At 41.8% G+C, this 16,569-nt stretch overlaps 1 protein-coding gene across 5 annotated transcripts in view; it reads right to left on the bottom strand.

Moving 5' to 3' along the window:
• Positions 1–12,324, bottom strand: part of ppp1r17 (protein phosphatase 1 regulatory subunit 17) — a 527,342-nt gene extending 515,018 nt beyond the window's left edge. Inside the window, exon 1 of one of the 5 annotated variants that reach the window (XM_033020267.1) lies at positions 12,211–12,324. The gene's annotated coding sequence lies outside the window, so the exon portion shown is untranslated. Of the gene's footprint in view, positions 1–9,953; positions 10,069–10,342; positions 10,477–11,009; positions 11,227–12,210 lie in introns of those variants that run through there. The other 4 variants (XM_033020264.1, XM_033020268.1, XM_033020265.1 and 1 more) reach the window with 4 other exon arrangements.
• Between the last annotated feature and the right edge of the window lie 4,245 nt (positions 12,325–16,569).

Below are 16,569 nucleotides of genomic sequence, written 5' to 3'. Positions count from 1 at the left end.
AAATGGGTGTGAACCTTAGAGCACAGAAGTGAGATGTGGTAGAAGTCCTTTAATACTCCAGCCAATTGGTTCATACCGATCTTTAACACTTGACCAACTATGCAGCCTGGCCCAGATGCATTCCATGGATTGACCCTCTTGAAGTTAAACTCTGACGTCAGCCTCAGAGACTGAGATCAGATTCATCATGGCTGTCGGAATATCATGTAGGAGTTGTGTTGTTCTCCCTTTCAGGGTGTTAATTAAAGGTAGTGAACTCACCTGGAAGTGATATGGCATTGCTACTAACACTACCTGGCTTCACTTTGTTGGAGATGATTGTGTGTGACCCCTGCCATAGCTGTTGAGCACCTGACTGGCTTAGCCTGGAATTGTCTCTTTTTACACTTGGTGACTTTCAGAAGGTCAAACCATGTATGAAACTGAATCTCCACCCCCAAAAGCCTACATTTATCTTCATCCCTAGTTATTGTCGTTTCTGCTATTCCTGTTCTCTTTCCTAGGTTTCTCCTAATTGTATCCTGCCACAGTCTTCCTTGTTCCAAATAAAACAGCCCCACCCACATCACATCACTCCTCACCCAGTCTAATCAGGTTTTTGTGCCTGGGCAACATTCTCCATGCACATTTTGCATATGTCTCTGCCTCCACAGTCAAGCTAGCATTTGGTCTCTAATAGTTCCTACTTTTTTCCCTCACAATTTATCGAACATTTGGGTTTTCCTTGATTTTATCTGGAAATATATTTTCTTTCATCCATCTTGCCTTTCTAACATCCCTTATTAAATTCATCTTCGCATCTTTTATAGTCCTTCCAGTTTTGCAGTTTTGAGCACTTGGCACCATACTTTTGCTTCATCATTCCTTATATGCTCATTAGCATCAACAGGCATCAGAATTAGACATTTTCCTTTATCCTTGCATGGTTACATGATTGTTCTGGACCCCCACGTTCTCCATAAATGTTTTGCATTAGTCTGACACTAATTTATCTTCAGGTACCTGATTCCAGCCAATTTATGCCATGTCATATCTCAATACAGTAAAATTGCCCTTGCTCCAATTTAGAATTTATACTCCTCATTTACTTTGGTCACCTTTCATAACTATATTAGATCTAAACTAAATTGTGATCACTGAACCCATGTATTCTCCCAATGCCACCTATTCGATTTGGCCAGATTCTTTTCCTGAGAGCTAGGTTTATGTTCATCCTCTCTCTTGTTGGGCTTACTACATGCTGATTAAGATTTCTCTTGAATGCATTGTATGAATTCTTCTCCTACTATTTTTCCACTGGTGCTATACCCGTCAAGATTTAGTTAGCTAAAGTCCTCAAGTTTTGCTGTGTTGTTGTTTTCACACTTTTCAAATTTTTGCCCATGTAGAATAATTACATTATATGACGCACGAGGAGGCCATTCAGTTCATCAAGTTCATGCTAGATGCAAGGAGCTGCACTTCACGAAATGGAACTACGCCATGTCGCAGAGACAAAGCGACAGCACCATAAGGAGAGAGAGAAGGGGGCTCGATGACTACCAACCACCACCAGTCTCCACTGCCCACGATGCACCAAGGTGTGTGGATCGCAGATCGGCCTCTACAGACATCTGCAGACCCACAAGTAGACGACCCTATCTTCAAAAAGCACAAACAGATTTGTGAGATACAATTTCCCACGTACAAAACAGTGCTGACCAACCCTAATCAGCCCTTGTATCTAAATGCATGTATATCCTATCCCTCCGATAACTCTCTTGTGACTTTCTGACCACAGATGCTAGACTCACTGGCCCATTGTTCCCGGCTTTTCCGTCTAGCCCTTCTTAAGTAGAGGCATAACATTTGCCAACATCCAGTCTTTTTGCACCTCACCCGTATTTCACGATCACTCATATATCTTAGCCAGGACACCCATAATTTCTTATCTAGCTTTCCACTGAGTCCTCGGATATACCTGATCAGGCCCGGGAGATTTGTCCAACTTCATATACATTGGGACGTTCAGCACCTCCTCGACCATAATGCTGACGACCCTCAAGATACTTCCATTGACTGCCCCAAGCTCCCCGATCTTCATGTCTATCCTACGGTAAAACGAATACTCATTGAGTACATTGTGCATCTCCTGTGGCTCCACACAGTGATGACCACTTTGATTCCTGTGGGGCTTTCTTATCTGTCTGGTTATCCTTTTCCTTTAATCTCTATATTACTAAAAGTAAGATCTTGACCACTTCCTTTTTTTCTGTTTCATGGTTTTTGAAACAACGCTGCCACTTATGGCTGTGATTTTTGGCCATCTTACTCAGAGTCCCCTTCCGCTGCGCAGGACAAGAGGATTTTTCCCATCAATGAAAAATAAAAGAGTTATTAATGTTAAAAAATGTTGACATGCTCTCTGCTGCCCCTGCTGGTGGGATGGGGGATGGACTATAAAACCCGGAAGTGTTGTGCCTCACTCAGTCTCTGCAAGATGGAGGAAGCGAGAGGGTCACGTCTCTCTGAGCTGTGAATAACACTGAACACTTGTTCACTCAACTGTGAGTGCCCTTAATGTGGTTTGAAAATGAAAATGTGGTTGCTTTGAAATGCTGCACTGCAAATAGTTGTTGATGGTGGTAACTGCTTTGAAATGCTGCACTGCAAATGGTTGTTGGTGGTGGTAACTACTTTGAAATGCTGCACTGCAAATGGTTGTTGGTGGTGGTAACTTGACAACTTCCTGTTTGCACTGTATATTGATTTTAGATAAAATGCTACCACTTACGGCTGCGATTTTGGCCATCTTACTCAGTCCTCCTCCGCTCATCAGGTGCAGAGGATTCTTCCCAACAATGAAAAATAAAAGTGTTATTGGTGTTTAAAAAAAGGTTGTGAATCACGCCATGAAGGCCACTGCCCTTTCCGGTGGGAGGGGGAGGGATTAAAAACCCAGAAGTGTGGGTGTTGCTCAGTCTCTGCAAGATGGGGGAGGGAGAGGTCATGACTCTGTCTGAGTTGTGAATCAACTGAACACACTGAATGTCTACTGAACTGTGAGTGTGGTGTTTATGTGGTGTTTTGTGTGGTTTTATGGTGGTTTTATGGTGGTTTCACCCTGCTTGAAATGGTATGAAACTGCATTTGAATGTGGTGGCCTTGCACCCTGCATGAAATGGTATGAAACTGCATTTGAATTTGGTGGCCTTGCACCCAGCATGAAATGGTATAAAACTGCACTTGAATTTGGTGGCCTTGCACCCTGCTTGAAATGGTATGAAACTGCACTTCAATTTGGTTGTCTTGCATCCTGCTTGAAGTGGTATAAAAATGCACTTGCATTTGGTGGCCTTGCACCCTGCTTGAAGTGGCATGAAACTGCACTTGAGTTTGGTGGCCCTGCACCCTGCTTGAAGTGGTAGGAAACTGCACTTGAGTTTGGTGGCCCTGCACCCTGCTTGAAGTGGTAGGAAACTGCACTTGAGTTTTGTGGCCCTGCACCCTGCTTGAAGTGGTATGAAATTGCACTTGAATTTGGTGGCCTTGCACCCTGCTTGAAGTGGTCGGAAACTGCACATGAATTCAATGGACTTGCACCCTGCTTGAAGTGGTAGTAACTGCACCTGAATTTGGTGGCCTTGCACCCTGCTTGAAGTGGTATGAAACTGGAATTGAATTTGGTGGCCTTGCACCCTGCTTGAAATGGAATTTCAAGGAATAGACGTGAGTCAACTGCTCGCCCACCAGACTTGAGTGACTGAGCTGTCACCCCAAGAATCCATTTGGCCCGCAATGTCCATACTAGCCCTCTGGAAACCAATCCCATCAGCCAATAATACCCATACTAGCACTCCGGAAAGCCTCCCCCCCTCCCCCCCCCCACTGGCTACCAATATTGGAATTGGTGGAGAGGTGGAATATTGCGTTGGGGGACCAGCCCTCCCGTGTGAACATGGGACCCAACGGGTCCCACTTAGTCTAGCTTTTAATATATTATTGTTAGTAGCTCACCACAGAAAGAACAGCACCCATTATGAACCAAGGGGACTGTTTGTGTGTGGAGCCAAAGGGCTGGGTGAGGACTGGGTGAACAAATGCTTCTCATCTGAAATCACTTCGAAGAGGACATTGTTGTTGAAAATGTTTTGATCCGATGCAAATTGGAAAGCTAGGATCCAAAATTGACTTGGTAACAGTAGATAAAAGATGATAGTAGTTGTTTATATTTGTGATTAGAAACCTGTGCCCTGTAGTGTACCACAAGGAATGGTGTTGAGATCCCGCCGTTGGTTATGTACGTTAGTGATCTGGATAAGAATGTACGAGGTATGATTATTAAATTTGTAGATGGTGGTGTTGTTGATTGTAAGGAGCATTATCTTTGGCTGCAGGAGGATATTGATCAGTTGTAAAATGGACAAATCAATGCTGATGGATTTTATTCCTGTTAAGTGCAAGGGATGTATATAAGACACACACAATGAATGTAAAGGTCAGAGGCTGTATTGTGGAACAGTGGGACTTTTGTTTACACATGCAAAAGGTTAAAGTGGTGAAGAAGGCATACAGAATGTCTACATTAGCCAGGACATTAATACAGAGAACAGGTGGATTGTGGTACAATTTTATAAAACATTGATTTGTTCACAGCTGCAGTAATCTGTACAATCCTAGTTTTTACACCATCGGAAGGATATAATTGAACTAGAGAGGGGGGAGAACCTCCACTAGTATGTGCCTGGAATGGAGCATTTCTGTTATAAAGGGAGACTGGTTAAGTAGGGTTTTTATTCCTTAAAGTTAAGGCGGATGAGGAGGGATCTGATACAGATATACAAAATAACAAGGGCCAGAGATAAGGTAAATATCAAAATCTAAAGGTATGGATTTCAAGCAGGTGCTATGAAATTTAGAGGGGATCTGATTTTTTTTAAATTCTGAGGTTTGTTGGATTCTAACATTTAAGAGGTATCTAGATGAGCACTTAAATCACCAAGGGATAGACCAATGGTACAGATGTTTATTTAATGGTCAGCTTCACATGGTGAGGTGAAGAGCGTGTATTATACTGAGAGTCTAATTAAAATGCCTGTTCATCATCTCTGCTTCCACCACGTCCAAAGGCAGCAGATTCCTTGTTATTATTACTCGCTGCTTAAAAAATGATTGAAAATCCTTTTTGAATTTTTAATCCTTCCTGTGCCTTTTGCCAATTCTGTCATTGCTCCATCAGGTAATAACTTTTCTTTTTCTAAGTTTTTAAACAACCTTGTACATCTCAATTAAATATCCTGTTCATCTCATGTTTCCCACATAAACATTTACTATTCTTGTACATATCCAAATGTTTTTTAAAGATTGTTATAGTACCTGCCCCAACTACCCCCTCTGACAGCTCATTCCATAAACCCACCGCCGTCTCTGTGAAAATGTTGCCCCTGGGGTTCCAATTAAAATTTTCCCCTCTCACTTAAAATCTATGTCTTCTGATTCTTGACTCAGACTCTGTGCATTCACCCTGTCTATTCCTCTCATGATCTATACACCTCTATAAGATTACCCCTCTGTCTCATGTGGTTCAAGGAATAGAGTCCTAGCCTGCCCAAACTCTTCCTGCAGCACAGGCCCTCGAGTTCTGGAAAATCCTCGTAAATCTTCTCTGCACTCTTTACAGCTTAACAACATCCTTCCAATTGCAGGGTGGCCGAAACTGAACAAAATACTCCAAATGCAACCTCACCGACATGTTGTACATTCATAACATACCATTCTAACTTCTATGCTCAATACCCTGACTGATGAAGGCCAATTACCGAAAGCACCCTACCTATCTTGACCACCCTACCTGTCTATGATGCCACTTTCATGCACCTGTACTCCTAGATCCTTCTGTTCTATAACACTCCCTAGGATCCTGCCATTCACTGTGAAAATCCTGCTCTAGTCTGACTTCCTAAAATGCACCACCTTGCAATTATCTGCATTAAAATCCATTAGCTATCACTCTGCCCACTTGCCCAGCTGAGCAAGATCGGGGGCATTAATGATAAGATTCAGGAAGTCATGATGCCACTTTTTAGTACATTGGTTATTGCATGCAGTTCTGCTTACTCCATTACAGGAAGGATGTGGAGGCTTTGGATAGGGTGCAGAAGACGCCTACCAGAGTACTGCCTGGATTAGAGGGTATTGGTTAGACAAATTTGATTGTTTTCTCTGGAGTGCTGAAAGATGAAGGGAGACCTAATAGAAGTATATAATATTATGAGAGGCATAGATTGGCCAGACAGTCAGAACATTTTTCCCATGCTGCGTATGACAAATGGACGGCATAGTTTTAAGTTGAAAGGGGCAAAGTTTAAAGGAGATATACAGGGTATGTTTTTAACCAAGAGAATAAACAGCGCCCGGAAAGTGATGCCAAGGGTGGTAGTGGAGGCAGATATGTTTAAGATGAATTTGCAGGCAATGGAGGGTTGTGGCTCATGTGCAGGTCGATGAGATTAATTTATGTTGGCATCATCTTTGGCACAGATATCGTGGGGCAAAGTGCCTGTTGCTGTGCTGTACTTCACTATGCTCTGTGTTCTAATGAAACGGTCTGCAGTGTCAATCTGCATCACTTACAATTTATTTCCTCACTCTATGGTTGCTTATTGTATTGACAGTATACAACGTAAATTAGGTGTCATCTGTCTCCAATGGTGATGGTGTGTGAAATCCTTTTGTAAGTTCTTGAGAGAACTGTCTCTCTCTGAGCTAGTGCTGATTAGAAACAGTGTCATTATCTGCAGTTCCCTTTTGAACACAGTGTCATTATCTATTGTCTTGTATTTAGATTTTCAAGCTGCTTCTAAATGTCCCCTTTTTCAGGCTTATGCAGCATTTTGCCTCTAAAGGAAAATGGCATTTATTGCACTATGCTCCAATGGAACGGTCACTTTTACAAATGGACGTTCCTGAAATTTCTGGCTTTTATCTCTGTGGAAATCATAATCCTATAAACCAACATGAGGCTCTGTGTTTCCTAATAGCTTAGAATGTCCTTTAATTCTACAAATCACAATTGATCAAATCTCTCAGTGTATGACTCTTCAAAGTTGGAAATACCATGATAGGACTTTCAGCTCAACCACTCACTATTTCAATTTTCTGATTGTGCATCCTGAATTTATAGCTTTCTCAAATGTCTGTATATTGAAGAACTATAGCTCCCGCACCGCTTCATTAAACGTGAGCTTTACCTTTCTGTGCAGCTACAAATTTCATAAAGTGTACAATCCACTTTAAAATTGCATACTTTCAATCCCTCACTGCATGCAGCATTCAGTTGCTGAGGATTCTCAGCATTGACTGGCACCCAAAAAAAATAATTGACCATGTACAAAATAAATCTTGTTACAACATGTTTCTCGGCTTGTACTCGCTAGAATTTAGAAGATTGAGGGGGGATCTTATAGAAACTTACAAAATTCTTAAGGGGTTGGACAGGCTAGATGCAGGAAGATTCTTCCCGATGTTGGGAAGTTTAAGGATAAGGTAGGTCTTTTAGGACCGAGATGAGGAAAACATTTTTCACACAGAGAATCTCTGGAATTCTCTGCCACAGAAGGTAGTTGAGGCCAGTTCATTGGCTATATTTAAGAGGGAGTTAGATGTGGCTAAAGGGATCAGGCGGTATGGAGAGAAGGCAGGTACAGGATACTGAGTTGGATGATCAGCCATGACCATATTGAATGGCGGTGCAGGCTCGAAGGGCCGAATGGCCTACTCCTGCACCTATTTTCTATGTTTCTATGTTTTTATGTTTCCTTTACCACCGGTACTTAGGTCTTTTAGATAGGCACATGGAAATGCAGTGAATGGAGGGATATGGATCGCGTGCAGGCTGAGGAGATTAGTTTAAATTGGCATTGTGTTTGGCATAACCACTGTGAGCTGAAGGGCCTGTGTCTGTGATGTTCAATGTTCCAAATAGAAGGTAAATGGTACCTGGTCAGTGGAGTATTTATGTCCATGCACCATCTTGCGATAGCTTGATTATTGTCCTCTTTGTGTAGGATATGAACAATTCACAAGATATTTCACACAATCTCAGGTTGTCAGTGAAACTCATTTGTGCGTGTGCCTGCGCTGTTCTTTAAATTAAGTTAAGTAGAAAAGTAGGAAAAGCTCTGCTTCAATTATATAAGGCATCTGGCATACTATGTACAGGATCTTTCCGCATATATTAAGGGAGAATATTAATGCACAAGAGACAGTTCAGAGAAGGTTTCCTAGATCCATTCCTAAAATGTGCAGATTGTCTCATGAGAAGGTTGGATAGACTAGCCTTTTATCTTCTCAAGCTGAAAAGAATGAGTGGGATTTGATTGATACATCTAAGATTCTGAGAGGTCGTGACACTGTGAATGTGAAGAGGATGTTTCTTCTTGTGAGAATATCCTGAAGCTTAAAAACAAGATTCACCCATCTAAGACATAAATGAAGCAAAATACTTTCCCTCAGTGAGTTATGGGTCTTTGGAACTCATTTCCCCAAAGTACAGCCAAATACGTTTAAGGCAGAAGTAGATCAAATGAATAAATAAAAGTTGATAAAAGTAGATAAGCAAGCGGCAAATATGGGTAGAATGGAATGCAGAGTGGAGGTAATGATTAGACAGTTTACAAAATGGCAAGATAGACACAAAAAACTGGAGTAACTCAGCGGGACGGGCAACATCTCTGTAGAGAAGGAATAGGTGACGTTTCGGGGCGCGACCCATCTTCAGACTGGTTAGGGATAAGGGAAACAAGAGATATAGACGGTGATGTGGAGAGATAAAGAACAATGAATGAAAGATAAGCAAAAAGTAACAATGATAAAGGAAACAGGCCAGTAAGTTGTTTGTAGGGCGAAAATGAGAAGCTAGTGCGCCTGGGGTGGGGGAGGGATTAAGAGAGAGACCGTTCCCTCCGCAACTCCCTGGTTAACTCATCCCTTCCCCCCCAAACCACCCCCCCCCCAGGTACCTTCCCCCGATTCCGCAAAAGATGCAACACCTGTCTCTATACCTCCTCCCTTGACTATGTCCAGAGACCCTGACAGTCCTTTCAGATTAGGCAGAGGTTCACTTGCACCTCCTCCAACCTCATCTACTGTTTCCGTTGTTCAAGATGTGGGCATCGTTTCGCGGAACACCTTCACTCAGCCTGCGTGAACCAACCTGATCTCCCGGTTGCTGGGCACTTTAATTCTCCTTTCCATTCCTACACAGACCTTACTGTCCTTGTTCTCCTCCATTGTCAGAGTGAAGCTACATACAAATAGGAGGAACAGCAGCTCATATTTTGCTTGGGCAGCTTGCAGCCCAGTGGTATGAATATTGATTTCTCTCACTTCAGGTGGCCCCAGCATTCCCTCTCTCTCTCTATCCCTCCCCCACCCAAGTCACACTAGCTTCCCATTTTCACCCTACAAACAACTTATAATGGCTGCTTCCTTTATTATCAATACTTTTTTGCATATCTTTAATTCATTGTTCTTTATCTCTCCACATCACCATTATATCTCTCGTATCCCTTATCCCTAACCAGTCTGAAGAAGGGTCTCGATCCGAAACGTCACCCATTCCTTCTCTCCAGAGATGCTGCCTGTCCCGCTGAGTTATTCCAGCTTTTTTGTGTCTATCTTCGGTTTAAACCAGCATCTGCAGTTCCTTCTTACAATTTGGCAAAGCAGGCTCGAGAGGTTGCAGGTTCTGCAGTTACTCCCAATTCATAGATGTCCATTAACAAAGCATTACTCAACGTGGACCCGATTCAGTTCAGCAAGTACAGGAATAATAAGTGAACAGGCCCCTGCTAGCTCTGTAAATCACTATGAGTTTTCCAACAGAGCACGAGTCCTTCTAGAGGTCGTACTGCTAAACACCAGTTTGCACAAGTACTGAAGAACCTTAATATCAGATCTTGATACTCACTAACCTTTTTCTAAAAGTGTCTCATCCATCTTTAGCCGTAATCCACCATGTCCAATCACATATTTACTCCTCCCACTCTATCTCTACAGTTCATCAATTGCCCAGAGCTCAGCAGATCGTCAGCTACGCCTAAATCCTACTGATCATGATTCCCTGCTGCTTTCCCAATTAGCAGATTGTGTCCGTAAACAGCCCCCACTAATCCTTGTAATAAAACTGCACAGCATCGTGAAATAGCAAACACCAGAGTACATATTTTGTAAGTTTCCAAAACTAAAGGAACAATTCGTTTTAGCTCAAAGGTAGACAAAAATGCTGGAGAAACTCAGCGGGTGAGGCAGCATCTATGGAGCGAAGGAAATAGGAGACGTTTCGGGTCGAGACCCTTCTTACCTCATTAGTTTTAGCTCAGTCGGACTGTGTTAATCACAATCTAGTTCAGTTCCCTTCACACACTTCCAAAAGCAATGATTCAGCAACTTTTGCACAAATGTAATAGGTTTATCCAAAATTGTAAAACACAAAATCTGAATCTGTTATATAAATGTCAACACCTAGAATAATATGTAAATACTAAATATTGTGCTGGCACATATCTCCTTCAATTGTCCCATAATACAAGGGGTCCATTCAAATCTTACAGGGAAATATGTTGTGTGCCAGAAAAACGAATAGATCGCAAACAGAAGCAATTTTTTCAACTCTAAAGTTTGCATTTTTAAAGAAAAATCTGTGGACACACACAAGCCGTGTGAGCAACTAATAAAGATAGCCAAATGTGAAAAAAATTAAGTTCAGTTTCCTCTGACAGCATCAAACAGAACTTTTTGTTACAGAATAAAACAATAGCATAATTGAAACAAGTTTTCATGGCCCCTCAGAAGGCATTGTTGGTTCACAGCACAAACCTTGCTTACAATCCATTCCTCTTATACTAGGATTTTTGATAAACAATGAATTTTAAATCCTCCTACACACATAGTACTGCAAAATTGACCTTTTAAAATCCATGTCCATACTATTGTATCCACACCTTTACTGAAAATGTTAGCATATTTACCCCATTGTTGATATCTAGGTTTCTTTTTTGTTTTATAAGATCAGTGCAGTAGTTTTCATGTTCTAGCTGCAAAGTAAGTACAACAAAAATCCCACAAAGATTCAGCAATATAGAACTTCTCACCAACAGAGAGCTGACAGCTGTCTTCGGAGAAGGGGAATCTGGCTGCTCTACTGCTCTGAGCCTCACCTCAGGCTTATCTACCCCACATCAGTTGTTGTCATGGTAATACTGTGTTTCCATGGCTTTTCCCCACTTCCAATTAATCTCTTTCAAAATATTAATTATGGCCTGCAGACTTTTTTAAGAGTCTGGAAACTAAAGAATAGCATCTACCAGAGATTATGGCAGAAATAAACATTAAAACAATTTGTAATACCTGACATTCTCAAGGATTTCTTGAGAAACCAATCACTAATATATTTTAAAAGAAATACATCAGCTGGATTTATTCCTTCATAAAAAGTTGTAATCATGGTCTGTGCAGAATGTTCCAGAAATCTGAACAGATTTGTAAATAGTAGTTTGCATTAAGTTGCTGTTGACATGCAGATTGTCCATTTGATGGAAAGTGAAGGACAAAAAGTCTGGAAGATTCCTTAAATAACTAAATTTAATTGGAACAATAACCCTTAAACTGTTAGACGTCATTCACATTTGGCTGTCTTTATTTATTGCTCACTTGCTATGTGACCTTGGGTTAGAAATTCATCGAAACAACCTGTCAACAAGGAGACACGTTGTTGAAAATCAGCTTAAACCAGACTAGAATAATTTTGCGCATTTATAACACATCGGCAAATTCGGCAGCCCATTTTGTTTGGTGGGATATTTTTTCCTCCTAACTTATTTCTTCTGATATAAAACTTTACTAAATTATGTCAATTGAAGTGCCATGCGCTGAAAATTGATTTCTATTTACTCATGGCACACCCAGGTTTCATAAAATCACAAAATAAAAGAAAGAATGTCTGAAAAACAAACATCAGGAGTCCTCGAGTCTGCTCCACCATTCGATAATTTTATGGCTGATCTGGCTGACAATCTCAACTGCGTATTCCCCACCTCTCCCTGTAACCTTTTACTCCCCAAAGAATGGTGAAAAAACTTATTTTGAAAGGTCATTGATCTGAAATGTTTTTTTGTTCTCCTTACAAATACTCACTAAAAACATAAATACTTGTAAAATCGTGTGACTTACCCTTTGTTATGTCTCTTCCTCACAGCCATGTTGTCTCCATTGAAATGTGAGAACTAATCCAAACTGGTGCAGGATCAATGAGCAAATGCATGTTTCCATCTCAGCACTTAGTAGAGGTGGATTCACCAGCAGGAACCAGCTGCCAACATTTTCGGCATATCCATCATCAGATATGCATATGTCTATTCCTGAACTTGGTGGTCAACTAAATGCCAGTGGTTCAGGATGAAATTGCTGTTGCCAAAACAATCTCCCTCACTGTCATTTTCATGGGTGTTTGATTCGGGATGAGGGTTTGGAGCAGAGTGCTCTGACAGTAATTTGGCTCCAGAGGGAAGGCCTGAACGTTATTTGTAATGTGATGATCAGTATTTGTCAGGAGGCATCCTCCTCTGAGTCTAGAGCCTCTTCTTTCATGGTTGAAGGTTTTACAGTCAAGACAGCAGATGGCATCCAGCAATTGAAGCAGTGCAGCGTAGGTTCACGAAATTGATCCCTGGGATGACGGGACTGTCATATGAGGAAAGATTGAAAAGACTAGGCTTGTATTCACTGGAGTTTAGAAGGAGTAGGTGATATCTTATAGAAACATATAAAATTGTAAAAGGACTGGTCAAGCTAGATGCAGGAAAAATGTTCCCAATGTTGGGCGAGCCCAGAACCAGGGGCCACAGTCTTAGAATAAAGGGGAGGTCATTTAAGAGGTGAGAAAAAAATGTTTTCACCCAGAGAGTTGTGAATTTATGGAATTCACTGCCACAGAAGGCAGTGGAGGCCAAATCACTGGATGGGTTTAAGAGAGAGTTAGATAGAGCTCTAGTGGAGTCGAGGGATATGGGGAGAAGGCACGCACGGTTATTGATAGGGAACGATCAGTAGGTAGAAATGTTTTACCTGGCTCATCCCGGCCACAGTCCCTGCCTGCCTATACATACCTGGTCTAGAAGCCAACGCTAATGTCACAGATCCACTACACTTACTGTAGGTTATGAGTGGTAAGGCTTAGCAAAGCCAAGAGTGATGCCTGAACCTCATCTAATGGACTGTGTTAATACCTTGGTCCTGGAGTGTCCTATTGATATTGGTATTGGTTTATTATTGTCACGTGTACTGAGGTTCAGTGAAATGTTTATTTGAGTGCTAACACAAATGGAAAAATACCAGAGTGCAGAATATGGTGTTACAGTATTTATAGTATTACAATTACAGAGAAAATACAGATAAAGAAGAGCAAGGTCTGCACTGAGAGAGGTTAATAGATTGGAACTAACCCTAGTATATGGGAGGACCATTCAGTAGAGTCATAGAGTAATACAGTAGGATTGAAGCGGCGATGTCCAAGAGCTAATCCAAAATCTGCAAGATTTGTGTTTTTACTCTCAATTTACTCGCTTTCATCCAGAACAGACATAGAGAGTTTTACAATTCTCAGGGATAGAGACCATGCACTAACTTTCTATTATTCATTCTACCCAGTATTCACTTATTGATTTCAGCAGCACTGAAATAATGGTGGGACATTTTAAAAACAAACAATGAGATGCTGCTGCCAATTCAAACTATCTCAAACAAAGAATCAATATTCAAGTTGTGGTCCCAATAGTTTCTATATTAGGTAAAGGTAGGATTACACCTATTTCTTAGTTATCTCAGTTGGTCTACTGGAGTGTTTTAATGCCTCAATAGGGTATCTACATGTTGTAGAATTGTACAATCATATCTTGTATAATTATTTAAGTTTCATTTTAGGTAATAAAAATACAGTAGAAATCCTTCTAATTCTACTTCTAAATAATTTTCATGTAGAATTATTCTGTAAATACATCCTATTTCATTTCTTACACATGCAGGATCAGATTCAGATATGTTCTTAAAGGTTCCAAATTAATGTAAGAAAATATTAGCTTAGATTTGCAAGGGGCTTTAAGGGTGCCACCGAACTCCAGGAATCTGTGCTCCAACAGGCAACTTGGATTACTGAGCAACTCCCCAGGGGAGCAGTGATGGCTCGGCAGAGAGCGGATCTTTCAGGATAGATGATCCCATTACCAAAGCTTTGCCTGTGCCACATCATGTGAGATTGCATTCTTTTATGCCAAATTACCTAGGCGCGGAGCCCATGGAAGACATCAGACATCTGCAGCTCATATACGGAAAGTTTGCCGGCTCAAGTAACAAGCTGCCAGGGACAAATACTATGTCAGAGCAGCACCATGCAGGCCAAATTACAGTACATAGAACACAGACATTGGGATGTGCAGAGGTTAATTAATGGATAACTACATCAATAAGCACGGATGTGCATGTACAGAGTGGAATGGAGCTTTGGTGGTCAACCTGAAGGAGGGAGGATCAGCGAGGTCAGATGAAGCTGAGAACTTTAATATAATGACAATATACAGTATCTTCATATGCATGCATTGATGGCAGATCAGTCATTGGTGATCTCCCTAAATGGCTTTGAGCAGATGGTAGTGAGCCACCTTTTTGAGCAATCACTATGATTGTGATGAGGTTTTTCCTGCTGTCAAGTGAGCAGTCCAAAAATGTTAGCCCATTGCAATGGAGAAGTGCAAATATATTTAAACATAGGATGGTGCACATCATGGAGGCGATTTTGCAGCTGGTGGCATAATAATAATAATAATACATTTTATTTATGGGCACCTTTCAAAAGTCTCAAGGACACCTTACAGAATTTAACAAGAGCAAAAAACATATAATCGGAGTAAAATAAATAATAAAGACATCACCAATACACAAATTAAAGACAGAATTCGATCCAAAGACAAAAAAAATCAAAAACACAATGTGAAGAGAGAGCAGCGGCAGCTAAATCGCGCCAGCGTCCACTCTCCCTTCCGACAGCCATCTTGGACACAAACTAAAATAATCACTTACACACAAAAATCATCCCCCCACAATGGTTACCACTGTGGGGGAAGGCACAGTGTCCAGTCCCCATCCCCAGTTCACCCAAAGTCAGGCCTATTGAGGCCGCCGCTATAGCCTCTATGGAGGCCCGATGTTCCTGGCCGTTCTCGCCGGGTGCTGTTGTCCCGGCGTCGGGAGACTCCTCTCAGCGGCTGGGCCACCTGGAACGGCTGCTTCCTTACCGGAGACCGCGGCTTCCGAAGCCGACAAGGCCGCGCTGGTTTGGAGCTCCCAGGCTCCCGATGTTGAAGTCGGCGCCGCCCGCTCCGCTCCGCAGACCCGCAGCCCGGAGGTGTTGAACTCGGCGGTCACAGCTCACCGGAACACAGGACTCAACCAAAACACAGGACTCACTAGAACTACAAAAAAAAAGTGAATTAAACGGACGGCTGCTGGTTAGCAGCTGTTCCCCAAGATGGCTCCTCCTCCTCCTGACAATAGACAATAGACATGCATAGTCTGCATGTTACTGCTGCCCTTGACCTCATTGATAATGAAAGTCATAGGTTTTGCAGTAAAATCAAACAAAACCGTAACAAGTTACAGCAAAGTATATTGTGGATGATGATATGTTGGTGGTGGTGGGAGAAAATTTTTATGATGGAAGGAGGAAGTGTACGGTGGCAAATCAAGAGGACTGGATGATACTGAGCTTCTACAATGCTGTCATTGCAGCACTCAGCAGGGAAGTGGGAGTTGTTTCATCATAATCCCAACTTGTCCATTAAAAAATGAGGGAAATAGTTTGAAGTGTCAGGAGTGTAATATCTTACATAGAAACATAGAAACATAGAAAATAGGTGCAGGAGTAGGCCATTCGGCCCTTCGAGCCTGCACCACCATTCAATATGATCATGGCTGATCATCCAACTCAGTATCCTGTACCTGCCTTCTCTCCATACCCCCTGACCCCTTTAGCCACAAGGGCCACATCTAACTCCCTCTTAAATATTGCCAATGAACTGGCCTCAACTACCTTCTGCGGCAGAGAGTTCCAGAGACTCACCACCATCTTGCTACAGAACACCCAAACTGTAGCATGGTCTTGCATTCATGCTAGCTTTCTACCTATTCGAGATATATTTCTGAATAGTGACGTCAAAATCTCGCTGTTATGGATCTGGTGTTGTTAATACCATTGAACATTAAGGATGGGGGCAGTGGTGTGGCTGGTCAGACACTGCATTGTTGAAGATGCTTGCCCCACACTAGTTTATTTGCATTTTAAATGCCACTTGTCAGCTCAAGCTTGATATTATCTAGCTCATGCTCATGCTGGATAATACAATAGACAATAGACAATAGGTGTAGGAGTAGGCCATTCGGCCCTTCGAGCCAGCACCGCCATTCAATGTGATCCAACAAAGTTCCTGGAACAGCATTTAATATTCTAGCTAAACGCATTGCAGCTTTTTAGATCCAACA

This window comes from Amblyraja radiata, chromosome 4, assembly GCF_010909765.2.
Source record: "Amblyraja radiata isolate CabotCenter1 chromosome 4, sAmbRad1.1.pri, whole genome shotgun sequence".
Classification (NCBI taxonomy): domain Eukaryota; kingdom Metazoa; phylum Chordata; class Chondrichthyes; order Rajiformes; family Rajidae; genus Amblyraja; species Amblyraja radiata.
The sequence above is the reverse complement of the archived record's forward strand: the minus strand, read 5'-3'. Positions and strand labels throughout refer to the sequence as shown.